This window comes from Hyla sarda, chromosome 2 (assembly GCF_029499605.1).
Source record: "Hyla sarda isolate aHylSar1 chromosome 2, aHylSar1.hap1, whole genome shotgun sequence".
In the NCBI taxonomy this organism is placed as follows: Eukaryota; Metazoa; Chordata; class Amphibia; order Anura; family Hylidae; genus Hyla; species Hyla sarda.
This window is the reverse complement of record NC_079190.1, coordinates 194773937-194799261: the sequence shown is the minus strand read 5'-3', so window position 1 is coordinate 194799261 and position 25325 is coordinate 194773937. Positions and strand designations below refer to the sequence as shown.

At 42.7% G+C, this 25325-nt stretch overlaps 1 long non-coding RNA gene across 2 annotated transcripts in view; it reads right to left on the bottom strand.

The window, feature by feature from the left end:
* Positions 1 to 22666: 22666 nt before the first annotated feature.
* LOC130355649 (uncharacterized) overlaps positions 22667 to 25325 on the bottom strand; it is a 47792-nt gene continuing 45133 nt past the window's right edge. For both annotated transcript variants that reach the window (XR_008888606.1, XR_008888607.1), the window contains 2 exons: positions 23700 to 23854; positions 22667 to 22898 (listed from right to left, as the gene is read on the bottom strand). This is a non-coding gene — a long non-coding RNA (uncharacterized LOC130355649). The remainder of the gene's footprint in view (positions 22899 to 23699; positions 23855 to 25325) is intronic.

Genomic DNA, 25325 nt, shown 5'->3' with positions numbered 1-25325 from the left:
TTTTATGTTCCTTGAGGGGTGTGGTTTCCAAAATGGGGTCAGATAAATATTAATTTATGTTACAAGATGACCCAGAAATAGGACCCTCAGCCACACAGAAACCCATCATTACATTCCGAAAAAATAAAACTATTTCAGACTTTTTGAAAAGATGCACTGGTTAAAAACTTAAAAAACAAGACCAAAAAGACCACTGGCTCAACAGAACTTTACCTACAGGTAATTATCGTTGTGGTCAGTGCTCTTTATGCCATCTTAATATGTACACTATCAGCATACAGTTAGGTGGAGTAACCATAACAATTTGAGACATAATTACATGTAAAAGTGATCATATGGTATATTGCATAACATGCCCATGTGGACAGTTTTATACTGTAAAAACTATCCGTAAACTACATATACGTATACGTGAACACATTTATTCCATAAAAACCGGTAAGGAAGTTCCGCGGCTAATGGATCATATGCGAAAATATCACAATAATGATACATCTGTACTGAAATTTACAGGACTGGAATGCATAAGACCATTAAAAGATGGTGGAGACAGAGGAAAACAGCTTTTGCAAAGAGAAACCAGGTGGATCCTGAGGCTAAACGCCCTCAGACCTGGGTTTAAATGATAGAATAGACTATAGCACTTTTTTGTAGCAGTATATGTTCCTTATTCGTTTTTATTTATTATACGTTTTTTAACAGTAGATTGTTTATCAGGTGTTTTTCGATATTCGAGATACATGTTTTTTAAGATACTCATGTCATCCCTTGAGCACCTCCCTCATGTTTCTCCTCCTCTTTCAATCCTTTAAAAATGCATCTGTGAGTAATTGCATACGAGGTGGTCCGAAGAAGTGTTATGGCCACGAAATGGCTGTTTGCATCGACAGCTCCATAGCCCTCTGTTTGTCTATCCCCATATTATCTTTTGAAATAAAGAAGACTATTTTTGGATACCCCACATCTAATTGGCCGCTTCTGTCCCTACTGTACCAAGAATCCTATGTGAACTATTACTTACCTGAGCAGAGCACTGGGGAAGGATCCATATAGAACTGTGTTCACCAGGAGTCCCGGCAAAGAAACCGCAGCACACATCCGTGAGTAAGGGCAGTGCTCAGCATTTTCTTTTCTATGAATATTTCCTCATATGTGGATGTAAAGTGCTCTGCGAGTGCACTAGAAGGCTCAGAAGGGAAGGAGCGACAATGGGCTTTTCGAGAGCAGATTTTGCTGAAATGGTTTTGAGGGGCATCTCTCATTTAGAAAGCCCCCATGATGCCAGAACAGCAAAAAAAAAAAACACACATGGCACTCTATTTGGGAAACTACACCCCTCTAGGAACCTAACAAGGGGTACAGTGAGCCTTTACACCCTACAGGTGATTGACACACTTTTGTTAAAATGGCTAAAAAGGGCTAAGAAAATGAAAAAATAAATTTTTCATTTTCAAAATCTAATTTTTCATTTTCACATCCAACTTTAACCAAATTTCGTCAAACATCAGTGGGGTATTAAGGCTCACTGCACCCATTTATGTGTTCCTTGAGGGGTGCAGTTTCCAATATGGGGTCACATGAAAAGTATGGGGCAACTCGTGCATGTTAGTGTAAAAAATAAAATAAAAATTACACTAACATGCTGGTATAGACCCAAACTTTTCCTTTTCATAAGGGGTAAAAGGAGGAAAAGACCACCAAAATTTGTAACGCTATTTTTCCCAAGTACGAAAATACCCCATATGTGGCACCAAACCGTTGCCTTAAAATACAACAGGGCTCCGGATGTAACAGAGCACCATGCGCATTTGAGTCCGAAATTAGGGATTTGCATGGGGGCATGCAAGTGTTACACTAGCCTCCGCCACCAAAAATACCCTACGGCAGTGTTTCCAAAACAGGGTGCCTCCAGCTGTTGCAAAACTCTGAGAATGCCTGAACAGTCAATGCTGGGAGTTGTAGTTTTGCAACAGCTGGAGGCTCAGTTTTGGAAATGTTGCCATACGATCCGTTTAAAAAAAATTTTTTTTTTGGGGGGGGTGTAATGGTGTGTATATGTAGTGTTTTATCCTTTATTTTGTGTAGGTGTAGTGTGGTATTTTTAGGGTACATTCACACAGGCCGGGGTTCACAGCTAGTTTCCCGCTGGGAGTTTGAGCTGCGGCGGAAAATTTGCCGCAGCTCAAACTTGCATTGGGAAACTCACTGTAAACCCCCTCCCGTGTGAATGTACCCTGTACATTCACATGGGTCCCCCCCCCCCATGTGAATGTACAGGATACATTCCCACGGGCAGGGGGAGGGTGCACATGCCTCCAGCTGTTGCAAAACTACAACTCTCAGCATGCACTGACAGACTATTCATGCTGGGAGTTGCAATTTTGCCACAGCTGGAGGCACACTGGTGGGGAGACACCGAGTTAGGTAACAGACTAACTCAGTGTTTCCCCACAGGTGTATCTCCAGCTGTTGCAAAACTACAACTCTGGTTGGAAAACACTGATTTTGGTTCTGTTACCTAACTTAGTGTTTTCCAACCAGTGTGTCTCCAGCTGTTGCAAACTACAACTCCCAGCATGTACTGATAGCCAAAGGCCATGTTGTGAGTTATAGTTATGCAACAGCTGGAGGCATGCAACTACTACTCCCAGCATGCAGAGAGAGACATTTGCTGTTCATGCATGCTGGGAGTTGCAGTTATGCAAGATCTGGAGGGCCACAGTTTAGAAACCACCGCACAGTGATCTCCAAACTGTGGCCCTCCAGATGTCGCAAAACTACAAATCCCAGCATATCCAGACAGCAAACAGCAGGGGATAGGATGACAGCTATGATCACCCTTATTTTCCGGGCGATTAGGTCACCAAACAACCGGAAAAAACGTGATTCGCTAATCAGAATTGACAGGCGAATCACGGCGATCGCCGACCAGGGGGGATCACAGGACCCCCCTGGGCGATGTTACGGGATGCCAGCGGAATGATTTCAGCAGGCATCCCGTTCCGATCACCGCCCGGCGGGCGGTGGTGATCGGAAATACGGAGGGTGTACAGGTACGCCCTCTGTCCTTAAAAGGTCCTCAACAGGTCCCCAACAGGTTAAAAACACCACCAGTAGCCCTGAATGGCCACTCAGTCCCCAACAGGTTAAAAACACCACCAGTAGCCCTGAATGGCCACTCGGTACCGGCCATTCAGGGCTCCTGGCGGGGTATTTGAAAATGAAAGTACGGACAATATATACATGGCAGGGAAGCTGAGCATGCTGCCCGCTCCCCTGGTTAATAGCTTATGATAGCAGAGGTGAGATCCAGTGCGATCAATCCCTCAGCCCCAGTACTACTACCCCCAACATGGAACAGACTCTGTTCCATCATGGGGGTAGAAGTACAAGTACTAATGTAGTATCCCCAGCTGCCCTGTCATCCTTATTGTATGCCCCATAAAGGAATCACTATGTTTGATAGCATAATAGCATGATCTCGACCATGTTGTGTATATTTTGTGTAAGTCACAGTTTATACCGAGTTTCTTCTCTACAAGTGTCAGTCTGGGAGAACAATACTTCTTGTCTCCTTAGATATTTATGGCTGTTTAGATAAGGCAGACGAGGGGGCTAGTAACATTCCCTAGACAGTACTAGTACATTTCACCCAAGGGAAGGAGGGTTGAGATAAGAAACTGTGAAACCTATAAGTATGTCTTATCCAAATGAACCTTAGTTCCCGATATATAAGGTAATCAGTAGGACATATGATATTGTCATATACTGTTAAGTATTGTAAAGGATATCAGTATATCTATATTATCTTATGGGAAGGCAAACAAGGTGAAAGCCAGCTCACCCCGCCCCAGACAGTAGAGCGCGGATCCAGGTGCTGGACGGCACCAGCCAATAGCAGGAAAATGAAGGAGATCGGATCCAGCTCGATGCAGGTAAAATCAGATTTAATCCATAGGACAAGGAAGGAACAAGTAACGCGTTTCAAGCACTATAGGCGCTCTTAGTCATACCATTGTATGACCATATATTATCTTATATATTATTCTCATTAGGAGTATTGCTCAGTGCTTGCATTCCTAAGACATGTAGGGAAGGTGATAAAGTCTCAAGTGTGGACTTTAATAATGAGTATCTGTCCTAAGCTGTGTTAGGGTTTGTACAATGTTATTCTAACTAACAATTATTACCCATTTAACTGGACAGAGACATTCACACATCTGAGTGTGGCAGTCTAGATTCTTATCTTCTCTATAAATGTGATAGTTTGGAGCTAAGTCTTATAAGTAAATTCCCACACAGGAAACTTGCTTCAAGTTTGTCCTTCTAAAATATAAAGCAAGATCATATATCTTTGGTTACCAAAAAACAGTAAGCTACGAGTATGATGATACCCTGGTCACTTACGCAACTAAACTCCAAAAGGGAGACCAAAGTATAATTTTAGAATAAAGACATGTACAGCTTTATTGAAAATTTAGAGAAGTAAAAACACATAAAAAACATAATACGGCAAGATGGTGGCACAGGAAAAAATGGGAGGCTGAGAGGGCAAGGCATCCTCAAATTGCACAGATATTGTCAAATAGCCAGGTGAAAAAATGTAGTTCGCCACGTAGGGCATAACAAATATACATAACAGGCATAAAAAGACATACACAGATACAATGAGCAGATTACAGCATAAAAGGGCAAAGCATAATAGCAATGAACATGCACCTAATCAGGATACCTCTCACCTCCACCCCGAACGCACTTTTTCGCACACTGCTTAGTCAGGGGGCGTGACGAAGCAGTGTGCGAAAACGTGCGTTCGGGGTGGAGGTGAGAGGTATCATGATTAGGTGCATGTTTATTGCTATTATGCTTTGCCCTTTTATGCTGTAATCTGCTCATTGTATCTGTGTATGTCTTTTTATGCCTGTTATGTATATTTGTTATGCCCTACGTGGCGAACTACATTTTTACACCTGGCTATTTGACAATATCTGTGCAATTTGAGGATGCCTTGCACATAGGATATACAGTTCCTCTCAGCCTCCCATTTTTTCCTGTGCCACCATCTTGCCATATTAGTTGTTTTTTATGTGTTTTTACTTGTCTAAATTTTCAATAAAGCTGTAGATGTCTTCATCATAAATCTTTGCGATTTAATTGTCTTAATAGTCTTCTCAAATTCATGTATAGAAAATAGTCCAAAATTGGGAGGAAGTATATCAAAGTTCTTCCATGTTTATATCCTTAAATGGATTTGCCCATTCATGGAGTCATGTGATATGTAGTTGGTTAGAAGGGGGCGGAGTGTATGTAGCATTCCATATTGATATGTCTATGATCAGATATTGCCCATCTTGATATCATGAGGTTTCCTCTGGACAGAGTGATGTATAACCTTTATCTGCGTATGATATCCTAACCTAGTAGCTCATGTTGTATTGTAACATAGTTGCTCATTACTCACATGTATTGTTCTACTTTTATGTAGTCAATTAACAAGCTGATGTTTACTAACATCTAATTGATATTCATTTGCATATATCATTGTGTTTGTTACTCATTTATGTTTATAACCTTGTATCTAATAAATCTGCATACTTTTATAATACCTGTGTATTATTGTATTTTGCAAAACTAAAACCTTAGTGTTAATGTCATCCTGTCATATCTGAGGAAATAGTCTGATGTGAATTGTATTGATTGGCTTTGTCTACAATTCACCAGGTCACAATTTTGATGTTTTTGATAATTTTTAAAATTTTAAATTTTTCATAATAAATATTCTCCATAATTCATCATTCATAATTGAGTTATTATCGCACGACAGTCCGCAGCTGGGGAAACTACTACTCCCATGGAAATGAGTCTGTTCCATAATGGGAGTAGTAGTAGTAGTAGTCTTGCAGCACTGCAGGAGTCTGCTACTTTCACCAGGAGTCTGCTCAGAAGTAATAACGGTTCAAAAAAGGATAATAAAAACCGGGTGCAAACAGATGAGATTAAAGGCTCATTCGTCTGCCATAGACTTCAATGTTAAAAGGGTACTCCGGTGGAAAACTTTTTTTTTAAATGAACTGGTGCCAGAAAGTTAAACAGATTTGAAAATTACTTTTATTAACAATCTTAATCCTTCCAGTACTTTTTAGCAGCTGTGTGCTACAGAGGAAAATCTTAATTTTTTTAATTTCTTTTTTTGTGTTGTCCACAGTGCTCTCTGCTGACACCTGATGCCGTATCAGGAACTGTCCAGAGCTGGAGAAAATCCCCATAACAAACCTATGTGCTCTGGACAGTTCCTGACACGGACAGAGGTGTCAGCAGAGAGCACTGTGGACAAGACAAAAAAGAAATTAAAAAAGAAAAGAATTTCCTCTGTAGCATACAGCTGCTAAAAATTAGTAAAAGAATTAAGATTTTTTAATAGAAGTAATTTACAAATCTATTTAACTTTCTGGCACCAGTTCATTAAAAAAAAAAAAACGTTTTCCAACGGAGTACCCCTTTAAATTTATTGAATCCGTTTTTTTTTTTTTTTTTTTGGACAGGAGAAAGAAAAAATACTGCATGTACTGTCTTTTCTCCTGCAAAAACAAAAAACAAAAATGGAAATGAAACCAAACGGCTGACAAAGGATTGTAAAAAAAAAAATCTTATTGACGTCAATGGGATCCATTCACATCTGTTTGAAAGCCGTTTGAAGGGAAGGAAATTGTGTGAACGAGTTCTAAGCAAGTTAATCTTGAGTAGTGACTTTCCCAGGGTGAGAAATGCCCAAATATATGGTAACTGTTCTGTAAGGCAGTTCCAAGAGAGCTGTTATAGATATTATGAATTCACATAAATATATTCTTAGAGTTTGCAATTAGTTTGTAGCTTCCAGGCATGCTCAGCAGACACAAAGAAAAACATTTGCATTACATTCTCTGAACCACTGAGCAGGTACATTACAATTATGCAACCAGTATTTATTTTACATGAAGTGCATACAGTATGGCTTGTTATAGTTCTATTACAGACTGCATTAAGGCTCTCTCATATGACTCTCATTAGACTGCATTACATTTTATAGTACCGATTTTTCACAATAACCATAAATCATTTAATTCAGGTGTATTTGCTTGACTGTTTTTATTGGCCCAATAGACATTAAATGTAGCAGCAGGGCACATGCTCGACTGCTGAGCCATTCGAACTCCTCAATGTCAAATCAATGGGTGGAAAACAAATGCACAAAATTAGAAAAGTTTGCATAACCCCTTTAAAGCCAACATTTTACATACTAATGCTAATGGGTACAGTCAGAATCAAAAACGTATGTTGTACATCTTGGTAAAACATTAAAAGTCCAGGAATCATTATCCAGGAATCTAAAAACAGGCCTTTTTTATTTCAAAGACAGCACCCTCCTTGTCTCCAGTTTGGGTGTGGTCCTGCAGCTCAGTTCCATTGAAGTGAATGGAGCCAATTTGTAATACCACACCCAAAGTGGAGACAAGGAGGGCGCTGTCTTTGAAAGAAAAAAGGCCTGTTTTTAGATTCCTGGATAACCCCTTTAAAGGGAACCAATCATCAGATTTTACACTATGTAACGCTTGGCAAAGCATTATATAGGGTAAAATCTTTATCCTCACCATGCCTGGGGGACGTTCCTGCCTGCGAGGATGGTAAGGATATGAACTTATAAATTGCTCCCCACTGCACCCGTAAGTAGTGCCCTGGGCAGGGAGCTCCTGCCACCTAGCCCCGTGTCTTCGGCTGGCATCTTTGCCCCCTCGGCTTGATTGGTTGGACGCATCATCGCTCTGCTACGTCTGTTCAGTGAGCAGAGCAATGATGCGGCCCATCAATCAAGCCGAGGGGGCAACGATGCGAGCCAAAGACACAGGGCTAGGTGACAGGAGCTCCCTACCCAGGGCACTACTTACGGGGGAAGTGGGGAGCAGTTTATAAGTTCATATCCTTACCATCCTCGCAGGCAGGAACGTCCCCCGGGGATGGTGAGGATAAAGATTTTACCCTATATAATGCTTTGCCAAGCTTTATATTGGGAAAAATCTAATGATTGGTTCCCTTTAACCTTTCTAATATACTTCATAAATAAGTATCTCCTTTTTATAGAAATCATGGCTTATAAAAAAGACCACTAGGGGTCTCCATACCAGCAGGAACATAATCCTGTCCAGCTGCAGCATCATCTTTGTCACCGCTTAAAGGGGTATTCCAGAGAAGTAAAAAAAAAAAAAAAAATGTCCCAAAGGTACCACAATACCTGTTCTGTAGCCCCTGTAGTTATTCATGTAGTTTGGCAGCTCTTTTGGTCCCTGATGTCTCCTTAATACTTTTTCCTTGTTTGCAGCACAGACTAAAACTCCCATAGGTCAGTGCAGCTCTGTGTAATGGCTGCCAGACAACTGCTTTCACTATCTGTGTGCAGGCTTACACTGCAGCTCACACACACTGTATTTGTCTTTTCTTTCAGACTCTCCTTCCTCCAGCAATAAATCAAGTCAGTGATTAGATTTTCAGCAGAAAAATAGCAGCTATGTGCTCAGTTTTGACTATGAATCTTCACTGCTTCTCTCTCACAGCTCACAAGCTCTCACACAGGGAGGAGGAGGGGAGGTGTTTCTGCACAGCCAGGGCTCTAGACCAAACAGAAATCAGACAGAAATCAGGTGGTGTTGTCCTGAAGGGTGTGGGCTAGTCTCAGTGAGGGGTTTACATCAAGAAAAGGTGGATTTGAGAATTACATTTTTCTCTAATTTCCTGCCTGTAAGTGACAGCTGAAAGAGGGAAACTGCTGCATATAGCTAAGGAATGATGTTTAGACAAATACATAGGTTGGTGAGAGGGAAAGGATGGGCTATGGGTTTAGTTCTCCAGAGTACTCCTCTAAGCATAGGCTGGGACGAAGTCCAGTATGTGAGAACTGGCACCTCTCTATGCTCACTCCTGTCCTGTCTACCACACTCCAATCTGACATCAGAGAGGAGGGGGCACAGAGCAGTCTGCAGTGATTGGATGAAAAGACCCAGCATATAAGACTCAGCACAGAAGTGGATGCATGGTAAGTGAGGGCAGGCTTAGTGCTTGCCTCAGAAAGCCCCTTCCTGAGCTATACGCATTAAAAGACATACAAACGCATTGATGTAACAATACTATAATTTGAACACAAATGAAATTTGACTCATACTCATCTAAAAATGAAGGGTGCCAATGTTCTGTGACCCTTACACATACGTACCTATCCGGTGGCCCAGTACGGGAGATGTTGCCCTGTACCCTTGCTGCCCTGTCAGGCAGCCTCCTTCAGTGTTCCCAGGGCCCCTTGCACCTGTCCCCCCCCCCCCCCTGTACATATGTTCTGCAGTGTATTGTATTATAAAATGTGTTGTATGTTTAAGAGTTATGTCATGTGATTGTTACCCAGGAGGTACCAGTGACCAGGTGATCCCAAGAGTGACCTATGTGCTCCCTGCTAGTCTCCCCCATATAAGCCCTGGGTGGAGCTAGCTTCCTGGGTGGAGCTCTTGCTTCCTCCTAAGGTCCAGTGCAGTCGTGCCTAGTGTGTGTGTCCAGAGTGTTGGAGGCCTCAAAGTCAAGTCCTGCAGCCATCAATTCAAGTAAGTTAAAGTCATAGCTTTATGAGTCAAGTCAGTCCCTGTCATCTGTCAAGTCAGCATGGTCTGCATTTAATTGTCCAGTCCTACTATAAGTCCTAGCAAGACCTTAAGCTCTTTGCGTCACTGGTCACCTCCTTGGGCCCTTGCTGAACTGTATAGACTTTACCAACTGTCTACCCTCAGTAAAGCTACCACTGTCTGTACCTTGGCGTCAGAGTCTTTATTGCCCCCCGTGCCTAGCCCTGGATCCAGCGTTATACCTTCGGGTGGTTTTAGGCTAAACCACGCCCTGGCGTCATGAATACAAGGGGTAAATGACATCTGCCCAGAGGGTAACAACATCTGCCCTCATCACACCATGCTACCACAACTTTTGGTGTCAAAAACAGAATACGACGCAATTTACCATGCCGATGCGATCTAAGTCTGAAAGTGTATGAAACTTTGCAAACAGTGGTGTAGGGACCGGGGTGCAGGGGGTGCGCCCCGCACCGGGTGACACCAGCCTCATGGGGTGACACCATGTCCCTAGCTCACCACCCCTTCCTTATATGTCCAGCGCTTCTCACTCACTAACACCCTAGTCCAGTTCACTAGCACCCCCCCACCCCCGTTCCTCACCTGTCCGGTTCACTAGCCCCCCCCCGTTCCTCACCTGTCCGGTTCACTAGCAAAAATTAGAAAAAGTCCAGAATTAGTAAAACATGATGTAAACAATACAAATCTGGTATTGCTGTAATCAGGCAGCCTAAAGTATAAAACTAACATGTTACCTCAACTACAAGGTAAATGGCGTAGAAAAGAAAACCACCAAATCTGCAAAATTATCTTTTACTATTTCAATATCACTTCCCTAAATATATATATATATATATATATATATATATATATATATATATATTTTTTTTTTTTTTTTTTTTTTTTGTTCAGAGAATATGTTATTGAAAAATTAAAAGGTATCCTTATAGTAGGTAGTTATGGCTATTATAGGGCGAGGAGGAAAAAATCAGAGCGTAAAAGCGAAAATTGGCCCGGACAAGTGGATCGTCAGGAGGGACAAGTAGATTTTTCTCCATTTTAGTCCCATGGGCAAGTAGTTTTTTATAAAATTTCCACACCCCTGAAAGGGTATAATGTGTGGCAGTGTTATATTCAGAGAGCGCAGCGTGTGGTAGTATTATATTCAGAGAGCGCAGTGTGTGGTAGTATTATATTCAGAGAGTGCAGTGTGTGGTAGTGTTATATTCAGAGTGTACAGTGTGTGGCAGTATTATATTCAGAGAGTGAAGTGTGTGGCAGTATTATATTCAGAGTGTACAGTGTGTGGTAGTATTATATTCAGAGAGTGAAGTGTGTGGCAGTATTATATTCAGAGTGTACAGTGTGCGGTAGTATTATATTCAGAGAGTGCAGTGTGTGGCAGTATTATATTCAGAGTGTACAGTGTGTGGTAGTATTATATTCAAAGTGTGCAGTGTGTGGCAGTATTATATTCAGAGTGTACAGTGTGTGGTAGTATTATATTCAGAGAGTGAAGTGTGTGGCAGTATTATATTCAGAGTGTACAGTGTGTGGTAGTATTATATTTAGAGAGTGCAGTGTGTGGCAGTATTATATTCAGAGTGAACAGTGTGTGGTAGTATTATATTCAAAGTGTGCAGTGTGTGGCAGTATTATATTCAGAGTGTACAGTGTGTGGTAGTATTATATTTAGAGAGAAGTGTGTGGCAGTATTATATTCAGAGAGTGCAGTGTGTGGCAGTATTATATTCAGAGTGTACAGTGTGTGGTAGTATTATATTCAGAGAGTGAAGTGTGTGGCAGTATTATATTCAGAGAGCGCAGTGTGTGGTAGTATTATATTCAAAGTGTGCAGTGTGTGGCAGTATTATATTCAGAGTGTACAGTGTGTGGTAGTATTATATTCAGAGAGTGAAGTGTGTGGTAGTATTATATTCACAGTGTACAGTGTGTGGTAGTATTATATTCAGAGAGTGAATGTGTGGCAGTATTATATTCAGAGGGTACAGTGTGTCATAGTATTATATTTAGAGGATGCACTGCGTGTTAGTATTATATTCATGGGCCTACTGTCTGGCATGGTTATAATAATTATTGTTTTCATATAGAGGATCAGAATTGACATAGTGAGGAGACGTCTGGGCATCAACTTCTGCAGAGAGAAGATTTAGCTGGACCTGGTGGTATGTACCAGCTGAATTATATAAAGAAAGACTATAGAGAAGACGTCACCTGTATTCACAGCTATGCAGTTATGATGTGTGAAACTACAACTCCCAGCAGAACCTTATTACTGCTTAGGTCATACTGGGAGCTTTAGTTTTAAATGGTAAAAACTTCTCTAGCATTTCACCATTCTTGGCAATTGGTATATTTAATTATTATACTGAAAATAAGTTTCTGAAATGTGCTACTCCACTGACGTCCATCACAAGAGGCTAAAAAAATTACTAATGCGGAGGTGGGGGTCATCTGGGGGTGACACCATTTTCTACCGCACCGGGTGACACCAACCCTAGCAACGCCACTGTTTGCAAATGAAAAGTGGTTTACTCGTGGCGCTTGATATGTGCTATCACTGTTATCTGCTACTGTGAACTGTACAGAGGAAGTACCTGAAAGGGTTAAGTTGGTCCACTGTCTCCCGCACGCAGCTCTGTCCCGTCAGCCCCCAGCGGTGACGCCTTTTTATTCAAGCGAGGAGGAACCAAAGAGCCGCCCTGTGTTGCACAGGGGAAGATTTTGCCCACACCATTGCTAGCATTAACCCATTAGTACCTGCAAGTCTGGTTGCAAGACAGATTACAACCGGGTGCCTGCAAAATAGAGGGGGAGCATCCATTACAGTACCCCCATCAGTCAAGGCCAAGCCGCTGCAGCACTTCAGCAATCATCTTAAAGGGCAAAGCACCTTATTCTTCTTAAAATGACAGCGCACTCAAAACTCAACAAGATGTCGAAACCCGATAAATATTAGATAACAGTAGTGCTAAAATACAGATATGGTAGTGTGCCCAATTATGCTGCTTGTCTAAAGGTATGTTTTCCCATTTACCATACACAAATATGCTAGTCACTAAAAAAGTAGATGTTAGAAAGTGCTGTATGGGACTTGTTGTTCACACAGTATGTATCAAAACAGAGTGTATATATGCGTACCTGTAATAAATGATGGATGAATTGTCACTTGTAAAAGATGAGGGTGGTATACCCGATGTGAGGGCTGAAAAGTGCAAACACAAGAGGGGTGAGAACAAGCACAATCTTGATACCTATAATAATGTATGTCAGTATACATTAAAACTTATTTAGATGCATATATATCCATACCTCTATTTGACTGATGGTTGTATGAATAATAATGCTTAAATGTAGATAGGATGTTGAATGATGCTAACAGTTCATATATACACGGCCTAGGCTGAAAAGGAAAAATAAGGCAAAATCCTATAAGTGTAAGTAACCTATTTGTGGTCCGCTATGTTTGTTAAATTTGTTTGAAATTATTTACGGTTTTCGTAGATGGTCAAAAACAGCTCTCCAGATCAACCAGGTGACAGCACCCCTTCATCTCCAGCAGCGAGGTCATGACGTGCCCCAGAAGCCAGGATCTTGCCAGCTCTACCTGCAGTCAGCATCAACAGTCCTGGTGTTCCAGCGTCTTCATTGGTATTCATGGGGAAACCTGTCCACCCTATCTACAATGTAGACCCCTTCACCCTGAGGGATTTCAAAGAGAGAATCCAGAGTTTGTTTGTCTTTTACTCTTTCCCTCCTAATCAACAGGTGCTTAATGGACAGATTTATTGATGGGGGTCATAATAAGTGGGACAAAGCCCAGCTGAGAATGTTAGCGGTCCAAAACCCCGACTCATCCTTCCCCGCTTTCAAAAGACTGGATATCCAAGTGATTGAGTCTGGGACTGAGTTAGAGGAAGCTTGTGCACCCCTTACACCTGTTCCAGAGCCACTAGGGGCGGTAGCCAGATCTATACCACTTCCGTCACCAGCCCCCGCCCCAGTGTCCTCTACTTTGCCAGTCACTGCAGCCTCAGATTTACAGAGTGTTAGGCAGGACATTGAACCACTGACTAAGGCTGTGAAGGAGCTTGCCACCCGGGCCGCTCCACTTGACAGTGAACCGCCCCTGCCTAGAAAACCAGCCCCTGCTCCCCGCAATTTCAATTACCGAAATCCTCCGTCCAATAGACCCTCTGGGACTTAAAGACCCTTTTGCACTTACTGTAAAAAATCAGGAAATTGGAAAATGCAGTCCTGGGATTTAAACAGATTTCCCCTGAGGTCGCCGACCGGCCCTCAGGAAAACAGTATTCAGGTCCCATCTGTGAACGATCTAAGTCAGGACTCTTACTTTATGTCGCCTCCTGCCCCTATGTAAAAATTGTTGTAGAAGGATGGAGGCATTGATAGATACAGGGTCTCAAGAATCTACTATACCTAAAAGTGTTTTTTATCAGCATTGGGATGCTAGTTTATTGTGTGAGCCTGATAATGTTAACTTCAGAGTAGTTGCGAGTAATGGGCAACCATTCCCCAGACATGGATACTGGGAGCCAACCATTGAGTTGGGAAAGCATGTACTTACCGGGAAGGGAGTGATTGCAACTAATGTGACAGATAAGGGATCTGCTGAGTTTATCTTAGGGATGAACATTATGAAGAATTGTTTTGCTGAAATATTAGATGCCATGCATGCCTCTCTTCCCCATCTGTCCCCTTCAGGCCAGTGGCCTGCGCAGCACCACTTGAAAGTCCTACAGGCCTGAATACACTCCTGTAGCACAGCTGTACCTCCTAGAGTCAAAAGACATTGTGACAGAACGTCTGGTGGCCCGACAGCGTGCAACACAAGTGGCTGAAGGATCCAGTACAAGTCCTCCCAAGTCCTGGTGGGCGCAACTCCAAGTTGGAGATGACACTACCCCAAGGGACCAAGTCAGCAGAATCATTAATGTTGCCAAGAGGTACCATGAGGCTTTCAGCAAGCACCCCACAGACTTCGGGCAGACTTCCATGATCCAGCACCGTATTCTCACAGGTGACAGCCCACCTATCAAGGGAAGACACCGCCCAGTCGCGCCAGGCATGTATCAGACTGTCAAGAAGATGCTGGCCGACATGAGAGGCAGACATGATCCAGGAGAGTCAGAGCCCCTGGGCGGCGCCACTTGTCCTAGTCAAGAAAAAGGACGGAACCATCCGCTTCTGTGTCGAGTACAGGAAATTGAACAATGTCACACACAAGGACGCTTATCCATTGCCAAGGATCGAGGAGTCACTCACCGCCCTCAAGTCAGCTGCTTACTTCTCCACCCTAGACTTAACCAGTGGATATTGGCAAGTGCCCAAGGCCATGAAGGATCAGGAGAAAACCACCTTTGTGACGCCTATGGGACTGTTCAAGTTTAAAATTATACCATATGGGCTGTGCAACACCCCTGCTACGTTCCAGGGTTTGATGGAAAGGTGCATGGGCCATCTGAATTTTCAAAGTGTCCTATTGTACCTGGACAATGTCAGTGTGTATTCCAAGTCCTACATGGAACACCTCAGTCATCTGTCAGACGTCTTCCAAGTCCTGATCAAGCATGGGCTGAAGCCGTCAGTGTCATCTGCTTAAACCTCAGGTTCACTACTTGGGTCATGTTGTCAGAGCCGAGGGAGTCAAGCCCAATCCTGAAAAGGTGAAAGTTGTCAAAAACTGGACTACCCTGTGCACGGTGAAAGATGTCAGGAACTTCATTCCCCACTTCGCCCAGATTGCAGAATCCCTCACAGCACTCTTACGGCGAAGGAGTACTACCATTGAAGATTACCTATTGAATGGGCCGAAGAGCAAGAGACAGCATTACGAGTTCTTAAACGTCTGCTGACAGAATCCCCCATCTTGGCTTATCTAGATTACAGTCAGCCGTTCCGGCTATAAACTGATGCCAGTTTTGAGGGTCTGGGAGCTGTCCTGTCCCAAGTCCAAGAGGGGCAAGAGAGAGTGATTGCTTATGCCAGTCGTAACCTGCGAGGGGAGGAGAAGAAAGATGCAAATTATAGCTCATGTAAGTTGGAAATTCTCACCCTGGTGTGGGCCGTGACCAAAAAGTTCCAGGACTATTTTCCTGCAATGCCCTTTACTGTCTACACGGATAATAACCCGTTGGCCCACCTAAACACTGCCAAGTTGGGTGCCATCGAACAGAGTTGGGCTTCAAGATTAGCCAATTACAGTTTCACCACCAAGTACAAAAGTGGCACGCCGAATGTCAATGCCGACGTACTGTCTAGGATGACCCCCAGCGAAGAACCCCCTGTCGAAGACGTGTGGGAAGATGTGGAGATGCCCCCATTTTACCAACGGTTCGTGAACCAGAATGTTGTGACCGCCCTTATGGATGGTGAACCCAGGTCCGAAAAGGTTAAAGAAGACCTACACACCTGGAAGACTCTTCAAGACTCTTCAAAGTCATGGGAAATATGTTGGACTACCTTCTGACGACAGAGGACATGACTGTTTGTGCATAAAGGACTGTTGTACTGAAATTCTTTGGACCCAGTCTCTGGTGATCGACTTCATCAGATTCTGGTACCCCGAAGAGAGGTGGCGATGGTCCTCAACGCATACCATGATCAATTGGGACACTTTGGCGTCCACAAGACCGAAGCTACTGTCAGGTGAAGATTCTATGGAATCGGAATGTGGAGCGACGTTGAGAAATGGTGCAGTGAATGTGCAGTCTTTATCGTAACTAAGAATGTGCGCAAGGACACAAGCACCCCTCCATTCCATCCAGAGTGAAAGGCCTAACCAGTTGGTCGCGCTAGACCATGTCAAGTTGTCTGCTACCCGGTCCGGGTACACTTATGCTCTCACCATGGTGGATCACTACTCTAAGTGGGTTATCGTTATACCCGTTAAGGACCTCCCAGCCAAGACAGTGGCCCAGATGTTCTATTCCAATTGGGTGCAAACTCTTGGGTGTCCGAAGTCTGTCCTTATGGACTGTGGAACGGCCTTTGAGGCCCAACTCTTCCAAGAGCTGTGTCAATTTCATGCCTGTGAGAAGCTCCGGACTACTGCTTACCACCTCCAGGGGGACGGGCTGTGATATCGCATCAGTCAAATCTTTGTCCACATGTTGCGAGCAGCCTCTGTCTCCAGACATGAAGAGTGGCCCCTGTTGCTTCCTGAACTATTTGAGATCTATAATAACACAGTCCATTGTTCTAAGGGGGAACAATCCATTCTGCTTGATGATGGGGCGACATGGGCAGCTGCCTAAGGACCGAGCATTTGGGCTCCAAGCCCCGTTCAACAACTTTTCGCAAGCCTCCCTGGAGTGGGTATCTGACACCAGAGAAGAATCCAAGAAGTCAAAGAAATTGTCAGCAAGAAGATGGGTGACAAAAGACAACAACCGGACTATAATCGTCATGCCTCTGCCAAAGCACTTGAATTGGGCGGCAAAGTGTGGCTGCGGAAGTTTAAAAGAACAGAACCGTACATGGTGACGGCCATACCCTATCCAGATTCTGATGTGTACGAAGTACAAAAGCATGGGTATAAGCCACAAGTTGTTTACCAAAACCGGATAAAATTGTGTCTAAAAGAAGATCTGCCAGTGCTCCCAGCACCATCTCCTCCAGCCATCAGACCTGCTAGAGAGTACGCCCTAGGCAAAGGGATCCATCTATGGATTTCCCCATTTTTCTCCAAGTCAGCCTGCAATCTTCTATGTCTTGCCAACCCTGGGGCCAGTCCAACCGACACTAATCTCCACACCAGTCCCAGTCTTGTAACCGTTGGCTCCAGATTATACCCCCGTCTCTAGAGTGCTGACCCTGTCACCAGTCTCTCCACCACTGCTTCTAGCTACTCAAAATCCAACTAGTCCTGGACTAATACCAGCTCCCGAGTTTGCTGAGGAAGAGCCAGCTGCCGTTCCAGAAGTTCCAAGAGCTCCCGAAGATGAAAACATTCAAGACTCTCCAGAAGTGGTGTTGCACAGGTCCCAAAGGTCAACACAGGGACAAATCCCGGCAAGGTACAAAGATTAGCTCACAATATAGTGTATAAGGTTATGTACCACACATAGTTAGTTCATATGTAAACACTTAAGTTAGGACTGTAACATTCCATAACACTTGTAGTCCCAGTCCACAAATGTCCAATGTGTATATATAAATCTGTCTAACATTTTTCTGTCCTCGTGTACAGGGTACTCTACTAGCCAGAGGGTTCCCCTGGAACTAAAAGTAAGACATGTGTAGAGGCAGAGTACATTATGCTGAGGTAAAATGGTAATATACAGTCATGGCCGTAAATGTTGGAACCCCTGAAAGTTTTTCAAGAAAATGAAGTATTTTTCACAGAAAAGGATTGCAGTAACACAGGTTTTGCTATACACATGTTTATTCCCTTTGTGTGTATTGGAACTAAACCAAAAAAGGGAGGAAAAAAAGCTAATTGGACATAATATCACACCAAACTCCAAAAATGGGTTGGACAAAATTACTGGCACCCTTAACTTACTATTTGATTGCACACCCTTTGGAAAAAATTACTGAAATCAGTCGCTTCCGATAACCATCAAAAACCTTCTTACACCTCTCAGCCGGAATGTTGGACCACTCTTCCTTTGCAAACTACTACAGGTCTCTCTTATTGGAAGGGCACCTTTTCCCAACAGCAATTTTAAGATCTCTCCACAGGTGTTCAATGGGATTTAGATCTGGACTCATTGCTGGCCACTTCAGAACTCTCCAGTGCTTTGTTGCCATCCATTACTGGGTGCTTTTTGACGTATGTTTGGGGTCATTGTTCTGCTAGGAGACCCAAGATCTCGGACGCAAACGCAGCTTTCTGACACTGGGCTGTACAGTGCGCCCAAAATCTGTTGTTAATCCTCAGATTTCATGATGCCTTTCACACATTCAAGGCAACCAGTGCCAGAGGCAGCAAAACAAGCCCAAAACATCGTTGAACCTCCACCATATTTCACTGTAGGTACTGTGTTATTTTCTTTGTAGGCCTCATTCCATTTTCGGTAAACAGTAGAATGATGTGCTTTATCAAAAAGCTCTATCTTGGTCTCATCTGTCCACAAGACTTTTTCCCAGAAGGATTTTGGCTTACTCAAGTTCATTTTGGCAAAATGTAGTCTTGCTTTTTATGTCTCTGTGTCAGCAGTGGAGTCCTCCTGGGTCTCCTGCCATAGCGTTTCATTTCATTTAAATGTTGATGGATAGTTCATGCTGACACTGATGCTCCCTGAGCCTGCAGGACAGCTTGAATATCTTTGGAACTTGTTTGGGGCTGCTTATCCACCATCCAGACTATCTTGCGTCGACACCTTTCATCAATTTTTCTCTTCCGTCCATGCCCGGGAGATTAGCTACAGTGCGATGGGTTACAAACTTCTTGATAATGTTGCGCACTGTGGACAAAGTCAAATCTAGATCTCTGGAGATGGACTTGTAACCTAAAGAGTGTTGATATTTTCCCACAATTTTTGTTCTCAAGTCCTAGGACAGTTCTCTTCTCTTTCTGTTGTCCATGCTTAGTGTGGCACACACAGACACACAATGCAAAGACTAAGTGAACTCCTCTCCTTTTTATCTGCTTTCAGGTATGATTTTCATATTGCCCACACCTGTTACTTGCCCCAGATGAGTTTAAAGGAGCATCACATGCTTGAAACAATCTTATTGTTCCACAATTTTGAAAGGGTGCCAATAATTTTGTCCAGCCCATTTTTGGAGTTTGGTGTGACATTATGTCCAATTTGCTTTTTTTCCCTAATTTTTTTGGTTTAGTTTCAATACACACAAAGGGAATAAACATGTGTATAGCAAAACATGTGTTACTGCAATCCTTTTCTGTCAGAAATACTTCATTTTTTTTTTTAAACATTTCAGGGGTGCTAACTTTTACAGCCATGACTGTAGTATCACAGTACTTTTTGAGTTCTGGGGAGAAGTGTTAAGAACTGAAGGGGCCCCAGCAGCCAAAGCATTGGGTAGATAGCCTTTGACAGCCCAATCTGCAAACTTGTGTGTATTATGGTCTAAAATGTGTTCCTAGAGCAGTTACAAAGCTCGTTAATCCCACATGTTTACCAAACCAAAGAGCATGTATGGACATCTACAGTGCTACATGGACTTGTTTCTACTTTGTTCTATAACAAAACCTGTGAAGGACATTTTGCATAATGCTTCAGGAACTGTCACTAGGCCCCAGTGGCCACTTCAGTCCTCGGCCCTCCAGGACTGGGCGTCGAGGATGACTGTATTTAAGAGGGGAAGTTTGTGGTAGCCCAGTATGGGAGATGTTGCCCCGTACCCTTGCTGCCCTGCCAGGCAGCAGCCTTCTGTATCCCCAGGGCCCCTTGCACCTGTTTCCCCCTGTACATATGTTCTTCAGTGTATTTCATATGTTCTTCAGAGTTATGTCATGTGATTGTTACCCAGGAGGTACCAGTGACCAGGTGATCCCAAGAGTGACCTATGGGCTCCCTGCTAGTCTCCCCCATATAAGCCCTAGGTGGAGCTAGCTTCTCTCTCTTGGCTCTTAGCACTTGCTTCCTGTTGAGGTTCAGTGCAGTTGTGCCTAGTGTGTGTGTCCAGAGTGTTGGAGGCCTCAAAGTCAAGTCCTGCAGCCACCATCAATTCAAGTAAGCTAAACTCACAGTTTTATGAGTCAAGTCAAGTCAGCGTGGTCTGCATTCAATTGTCCAGTCCTACTACAAGTCCCAGCAAGCCCTTAAGGTCTCCGCATCACTGGTCACCTTCTTGGCCCCTGGCTAGACTGTATAGATTTTACCAACTGTCTACCCTCAGCAAAGCTACCGTTTTCCGTAACTTGGCATCAGAGTCTTTATTGCCCCCCGTGCCTAGCCCAGGATCCAGCGGTATACTTTTGGGTGGTTTTTGGCTAAACCATGCCCTTGCATGATGAATACAAGGGGTGAATGACATTTTCCCCAGGGTAACAACATCTGCCCTCATCACACCCCACTACCACACCTACATATATAGTATTAGGGCAGCCTCTTTTAAAGTTATCAAGACCTCTTTAACAGTTGTGAGGACAATATCCAGCTTCTTCGGATTGCTCATAGGCCAATTGAATCTAGTCTGATATCACCTACTGTAGCACAAATTGCTGAGAAAGTTAATAGTGGCTATGACAAAAAGGCATCAGAACTAGTACATTTCTGTTTGCTGTGTATTGTTTGCATAGACGCCAACAAAAAAACCTGTCTACAATGGACCATAGAGCAATAGAAAAATGTGGCCTAATCTGAGAAATTGTTTTCTTTTGGATGGGCCAGATACTGTACATGTGGATTGCTTACCTAGGGAAGGCATGGCATCAGAATATACTAGGAGAGGAAGGCAAGCCAGCAAAGTTTGTGCCCTGAACAATGTTCTGCTGGGAAACCTTGAGTTCTGGCCTTTATAGGAATGTTACTTTGACCCATATAATCTACCTAGACATTGATATAGACCAAGTATATTCGTTTATGAAAATGGTATTCCCTATTGGCATGGGTTTCTTCTAGCAGAATGTTTCCTGGCAATCAAAAATGGTTTGAAAAACTTGACAAAGAGTTTAAGCTGTTATTTTGACCTCCAAATTGCCAAGGTCTCAATCTGATTGAGAATCTGAAGGAGGTATTTGGAAAGCAAGTCCAATGCATGTAAGCTCATGCAACTTACAAGACTGAAAAGCTTTGGCCCACTAAAAGTACTGAATGGGGAGAGAAGCAGCTTTGTGCGGCACTGCTATAAATCTCACAGGTGCAAACGGGTCAGAGATGCTGCTGGGGTAACGATTTCCAGGTAGAGGTGCTCACTCCAATAAAGCACTTAACCCTTTATCCAAAATATCACAACATGAGAACAAGGATAGCACTCACCACCGTACTTGTAAGCAGATCGACTTTATTGCTTGCAGTTCATGGGGAACACATAATGTTAATAGCGGCTTCCTAGACGCGGCAGGTGCAGGCGCCAGAGCTCCAGTGTCTGCACCTGCCGTGTCTAGGAAGCCGCTATTAACATTATGTGTTCCCTATGAACTGCAAGCAATAAAGTCGATCTGCTTACAAGTACGGTGGTGAATGCTATCCCTGTTCTCATTTTGTGCCACTAAAAGTACTTATCAACTATCCATAGGAAACAGTATATCTTATCACTGCTGGCCCAACTGCTAGGACTCTCTCTCCATGATCAAAAGAACAATGGTCTCCGAGTGTCCCTGGTGAATAAAGCAGTAGCATGTTTGCATAACTGCCCGTCCCTTCACTGTCTACTAGTCTGACAGCAATAGCCAAGCGCTACCATGTGTATTGTTTTTACAATGGGAAGCTTATAGTGACATATCTCAGCGGGATACATAACATTAAAGGTGAATGTCAGAAGTTCCTCCCAAGGTATAACTGAGGCATAGGCTCTTAATGTGTTGTGAACAGAACCCTACTGTAACAAATATACACATTTCTGAATGCTTTAATTTTTGAATATCACAGCATGTGATTTTAATCTAAGCTACAGATTGCAGGATGCACATGCTTTACTTTATCTGCTTAGTTTAATAGCCTGGAAAAGCCCATTTAGTTAAAGGGGTTATCCAGGGAAAAACTTTTTTTTTATATATCAACTGGCTCCAGAAAGTTAAAGAGATTTGTAAATTACTTCTATAAAAAAATCTTAATCCTTTCAGTACTTATGAGCTTCTGAAGTTAAGGTTGTTCTTTTCTGTCTAAGTTCTCTCTGATGACACGTGTCTCGGGAAACGCCCAGTTTAGAAGCAAATCCCCATAGCAAACCTCTTCCAAACTGGGCGTTTCCCGAGACACGTGTCGTCAGAGAGCACTTAGACAGAAAAGAACAACCTTAACTTCAGAAGCTCATAAGTACTGAAAGGATTAAGATTTTTTAATAGAAGTAATTTACAAATCTGTTTAACTTTCTGGAGCCAGTTGATATATAAAAAAATTTTTTCCTGGATAACCCCTTTAATATTAGTTACAAACAGAAAAGTGGTAGTTTAGCTTTCTGAATGCTACTGCAGGATTAAAACAGCTTTAAATATTAATCATTGTCCTTGTGAAAGGTTGTTTTGCTTGCTCCAGTTCCTTGAGAAATGTGACAACGATTTCAGCAGCTAAAAATACAGCTTGTGTCCTTAAGTGTCTGCTACACTTGTTTCCCTTTTTCCTTGAAGATGAACAGGTCATCCTATTTTATATAGAAATAGTGAGATGTCCATTGTCAGTTTTGATTGCAATAGTTTGTATTTGGCTTCTCCCAAAAGAACAGAAAAAGTTACAGAAATACATCTATTACCCTATCAATAACCTAATTAGTTAACAATTTCCAGTGTCATTATTATGTAGCACCATGATCCTCTTTTGCCCTGTACAATATTAAACAGTTCAAAACAATAAAAGAAAAAAAAAGTAAAAATAAAATAATCAACAATAAAATGAGCGCCCAAGCACATATTACAGCCAACTACAAAATATTATTTTCAAAATTTATCATAATGAAAAAAAAAAAAATTTTTTTTTAAGGACAAATGTTTGGACTGTTTTTTTTTTTTTTTAGATAATTCAGTAATGTTATCAAGTAGCCTTAAAGGGGTACTCTACCCCCTAGACATGTTATCCCCTGGCCAAAGGATAGGGGATAACATGTCTGATCTAGTACACGGCGGTCACACCCCCTCCCATACAGGGTGCCATGCCGAAGATCACGGGGGGTCCGGCCACTGTGACCCCATGCGATCTCCGGCGCGGCACCACATGATCCGATGCATGGATCAAACTCTGCTCCACCACCATCGTGCCCCCTCCATTCATGTCTATGGAAGGGGGTGTGACCGCTGTGTACAAGATTAGGCATGTTATCCCCTTTCCTTTGGATAGGGGATAACATGTATTGGGGTGGAGTACCCCTTTAAAAGGGGTTGTCTAGGAAAAACTAAAATTTTCTCCATGTCTGGGGGTGGTTCAAAAATAATAAACATGCTATACTCACCTACTCCAGTTCCCTGCAGCTGCCATGTCAAAGCCCATGGAGAAAATGTATTTTTCCCTCTACAACGTCTTCATACTAAATTCCAAATGTATTCTATGACCCTTTAAGACTCCTAAAGTAAGTTATTTGAGTTTTCAGAAATTTCTGCAACAAACCTGCAATTACATACATGAATTATGCACATGAATTAGAATTTTGCTGTATATTTGACACATTTTGATCTAATGCATGCATTATAGATTGACTGGGTATAAGCATGCAGCAAAACAATGTTTGACGTTTGGGATGTATGGATACGCCTTCACATTTGGGTATTTCCAGATGCATGGCTAACCATGACTTATTTCATAGAGCTGTACTCTCTGCTAATCTTATTGGGACAATTGTATTTGACTCATACCACTTGTGTATCCAATATACACTTCAAAAATAAAGCATCAAGAATTTGTTGTTAGAATTAAATGAATAATATGTGTAAATGTAATGATCATATGTGTAAGTGAGTTTAATAATTAGTATAAAAGTTTATTGGGGAAAATTGTACAAGTAGGAAAGTAAGTTCTAGTATTCTGTTGCATTGCCTCTAGCCTACATGTAAGATGAGATACGGATGGACATGGATGCATGAAGTTCCATATGACATCCTGTGGCACATTTGCCCACAAACTTTGCAGCTAGGCCTGTAGATCCTACACAGTGATGAGCTGCTGAATCTGGCACTATAAATGCCCAATTAGTGATAAATCTGGTGACTGGGAAGGCCCAGGAAATGTTGCAATCTGGCACATTCCTGGGAAACTCATGCTGTGTGTGTGAGCATTATCCTGCTGAAAAATGCCAGTTGGAGGTCCTGCCATGAAAGGCAACACTTGTGTCCGCAGTATGTCCTGCACATATTGCTGAGCTGTTAGTATTCCTCATTTAACTACTAGGAGTGGCAGACTATTGTATGTGATGGCTCCCCAGATCATCACAACAGCAACTGGCGTAGCCTGTCATTCCAGAGTAAAGACGGGAGTGAAGTACTCACCATGAAGCTACCAGACTAGAACCTGACCAACTATCTCTTAAAGGGGTTATCCACCATAAGATGATTTTCTGCAAGTACTGGGTATTTCCTGTTGGATTTTGTTCTCTAAACTACACATCTCATAGTTCCATGCTTGAAAGTTTGAGATCACTTTCCTTCCTCCCACACATCAGCCACCCCACCCATTGAAATACAGTGTTTTCTAAACAGGGGCACTATAGCTGTTGCTAAATTGAAGCAGGATAGGCTCCCTCTGATCACCTGACTAGTGATGTCAGGTCTCTACGCACTGCAACCTGGGAAATCCCGAGACATGAGTAATTTTGTATGCTGTTAAAAATAAATATTGGGGCAATAATCACAGAAGAATTGTGAGAAAACCATCACACACAGGTACAGACACTATATTATGAACTACACTAACTTTACAGCCCCTGTAGCATAGTCAAATAAAAAAAGATCTTGGAATACCCCTTTAAGACAATACAGTTCCAGTCTGTAGCATTCCAGGTTTTTCCTTCACAACACCACTGCAAACAGTGGCTGGCTGTCAATGGCAGGCCATGTACACAGTAATCACACCTGTAATCATTTAC